The 3,788-nt window shown below is 39.4% G+C and overlaps 1 pseudogene; it reads right to left on the reverse strand.

Moving 5' to 3' along the window:
* Nucleotides 1-1,493: 1,493 nt before the first annotated feature.
* Nucleotides 1,494-2,140, reverse strand: LOC105864164 (ras-related protein Rab-18-like; annotated as a pseudogene).
* Nucleotides 2,141-3,788: the final 1,648 nt, after the last annotated feature.

The raw sequence follows: 3,788 nt of genomic DNA on the forward strand, positions 1-3,788 counted from the left end.
CATGTACTCTCTCACCTAAGCTTATTAACTAACTGATTCAGCCACTCAGCCAATATACACTGAACACCCAAGACATCTTTAATGAACAACAAAAATTTTTTTACTATGAAAAAGATTTATTAGTCTGTACAAGCTGGTTTTGATAAACTATTGGTAACTTGTTACATAAATTACCACGATTTTCATTGTGAAAGTATCTTCCCACACATTTCAGAATCTGGATGCAATGTGTCTTTCTCAAATTGTCATTTAATATTGTTTGTTCCCATCTCTCAAAATCCAGAAATAGGTTTTGAATATCAAGTAGCCATTATGGAAGCCATAAGATACAGATATTCATAAACATTACATAAGCTACAGTTGAGGTACATGGACAAGTACTACCAACATTTATGACAAAAGATGTTGGCTTTAAAAGTTGTAAGTACTATAGAATTTACAATAAACACTCTATTCATGTCCTTCTGAAACCAAAATAGGAGAAAACCTTATGTTCACTCTGCCAAACACCACATAACTAAAAAAGCTATGCAAAGGGCCATGAATCCAATGTACATATCACAGGATTAAAACTCCAGTTAAGAACTAATCCCTGAAGTAAATTAAAAAGTAAACCAAACTTTTTTTTTTTAATATATCAATGCTGTTTTAGAAGTGTCATCAGCACAAATAGAGATTTAATTAAAATTTGGTCTGTGCTACATTTTGTAATGGGAATTTTGTTTAGTGCTGAAAGAGAATCCCAAACATCCTGGAATTGCTTTGTTGTTCCTGAATGGAAAGTTGCCAGGTTTGATGACACTTGTCTACTTCCCTGTGCTCCTGGGAGTTTCATGCACCAAGTGATTCAGTAACTGATAGGCATAAAGCAAAAAGAAGACCAAAAGCAGACCTTGAGTCAACATATAATAGATAGTGGATGGATTTGTACCATTATTATTTTTATTTTTTGAGACAGAGTTTCACTCCATTGCCCTGAGTACAGTGCCATGACGTCAGCCTAGCTCACAGCAACTTCAAACTCCTAGGCTCAAGTGATCCTCCTTCCTCAGCTTCCCGGGTAGTGGGGACTACAGGTGTACATGACCACGCCTGGCTAATTTTTTTATTGTTAGTAGAGACGGGGTCTCACTCTTTCTTGCTCAGGCTGGTCTGGAACTCCTGAGGTCAAGCAATCCTCCCGCCGAGGCCTCCCAGAGTGCTAGGATTACAGTGCTAGGATTAGAGCCACCATGCCCAGCCTAGATGGATTTTTTTAAATTACGTGATAAATATAAATCATAAAAGCAAATATGCTTACAAGGGTGCACCTATTTTATGTTACATAACAAAACTGCAGACTGCTAACTGGATGTGTACCATAACATTTTACCTAGGAAAGCCGATGAATGGGATTTCTTGCAAATATTTACTGCCATGATACATAACAATTATGTGCAAACTGTAAGGTCCCAAAAATAGAAGTTAAGGAGTTTATATACAGAAAGATGGAACTATCTGATTAAATATGCCAGAGATGGAATCTGCCAGAGTTTCTAACACAGAACAATAACCACCACAGTCTCTGCCTCCACTCCTTCTTCTCTATGTGACCGTTTGACTCCTTTATTCTGGTTCTCACGTTCCCACAGTCCTGGCATCTGAATGTTCTTTTCACCAAGTTCCCGAAAGGCACATTGTGCACTAGCACAGGTTTTTGAACTTGCCTCTATAAATAACATGGAATGCTTTCGTGCCAAACTTCGGGCCTTCATTTCTATTGACTTCACGATTTTCTTGATCAATGTTATTCCTGACTAGCATGTTTACTATGTCATTTCTTGTAAGTATGTTTCCAATTCATTTAATCAATTATTCAGTTTAACAAAGGTATCTCTTCTTGTGACATTATAAACTAATATAACACTCTGTGCACCTCTATCATAGCTGGGAGTTAATGTTCTAAGCCTCTCCTAACCAGCAGTGTCCTTTATTGCAAGTTTAGCCTTATTTCCATCCACTGAAATTATTTTCACCTTAAAGTCAACACCTATTGTTGCTGCAAGTTCTGGATCGCAGGTATCATCTGTGAACCTCAAGAGTAGGTTGGATTGTCGCCCGCCATGAGCATCTTCAGGGTGGTCAGCTCGTCCTTGTCCATCCGGACCGTACTCTGCTCCGCCGCAGGGCCTGCCGCAGCCAGCCTCGCAACCTTCGGCTGGGAGAGCTGCCGCGCACGCGCCGCTCCGCGGCTTCTTCCAGCCAAGAAAAAATTAAGCATGAAGATTTAGAAGACTGGGTCCTTAAGGAATTTGCAATTAGTCATCCTCGCCCAAATCAGCATATGTGAAGTGCTAAGAAGGTATAAGCTTGGGGCTCATCTAAAAAGAAGAGAAAGACTTCCTTCCCTAGTAAAAGATGAACTTGACTCCTCTTCCCTTGTATAAAACTGGAAAAAGGTCAAGTGCTTTTTAAAAGACCACAGTATATTTTGTTTCAGGGAAGAACTTATGTGCTTGCAATTCTTACTACTCTTAATACAATTGTGGAGCTTCAACTAATTTTCCTTGCAATAATATACTTTATTAGTAATATATTAATATATCTGCTCTTAAGAAAACAAATTATACTGAAATGTTGTGGCCTTCTTTATATTTGTGAGCCACCATTTTTTCCAGAATATCACTTTAGAAGAATATATATCTATTTTTATAATTAATAACTTCTTGCAAAAAAAGAATTTGAACCTTCACTCTGAATTTACCACATAAAGCTCATTGCTAACCAGGCAGATGACCTCTCACAGAAGAATCTGGAACAGAAGGTTACTACTGTCTGTTTCCTTCTTCGCTTTCTGTATAAGCTTGTACAGACGCTTCTCAGCTGAAAACTCTCTGGCTCCCACTTGTAAGCCACAGCTGCTGCGTCAGCCTCTCCTTCTGCTCCAAAACTCCTGCTTCTGGTGTCACATTCGACCCCAGTCAGGAGTGAGGCTCTGACAGCAATGTTGACATCAAGGATTCACCCCATGTCCTCAGGAAAACTGATTCCTTCAATCACCTGTGCTTTCTCAAACTTTTTCTTGAGGAAACTACCAAAAGTTGTGAAACTTTATAACTTTGAATGACTGGGAATGAGAGGGAAACTCCGAGAGTTTCAGTAGCAGCGTGTGCGTCTCATTTCTTTCCTCCATGCATGGCTGGGAGACTCTTTCAGACCAGCACCACAGAACAGCAGAGCACTCCCCAGAATGTTTTTGGTAGCCTACTTGTACTTTTCAGTTAGATAAAAAGATTTGCATTTAAATAAATGACATGATTTTTAAAGTGGAAAGTTTTTTAATATTTCACAATTGTTTCACTTATGATTTTCTTTATATGCGTATCTTTTGGAGGTCGATTAATTAACAATATTTCCAAGAAAATCAATAGTAATAATTATGTTCCTTAATTAAAATTCTGCCTTTTGGCCGGGCATTGTGGCTCACGCCTGTAATCCTAGCACTCTGGGAGGCCGAGGCAGGTGGATCATTTGAGCTCAGGAGTTCGAGACCAGCCTAAGCAAGAGCGAGACCCCGTCTCTACTAAAAAAATAGAAAGAAATTAGCTGAACAACTAAAAATATATAGAAAAAATTAGCCGGGCATGGTGGAGCATGCCTGTAGTCCCAGCTCCTAGGGAGGCTGAGGCAGGAGGATCGCTTGAGCCCAGGAGTTTGAGGTTGCTGTTAGCTCGGCTGATGCCATGGCATTCTATCCTGGGCAACAGAGTGAGACTCTGTCTCAAAAAAAAAAAAATCTGCCTTTTGAT

This window comes from Microcebus murinus, chromosome 13 (assembly GCF_040939455.1).
Source record: "Microcebus murinus isolate Inina chromosome 13, M.murinus_Inina_mat1.0, whole genome shotgun sequence".
Lineage (NCBI taxonomy): Eukaryota > Metazoa > Chordata > Mammalia > Primates > Cheirogaleidae > Microcebus > Microcebus murinus.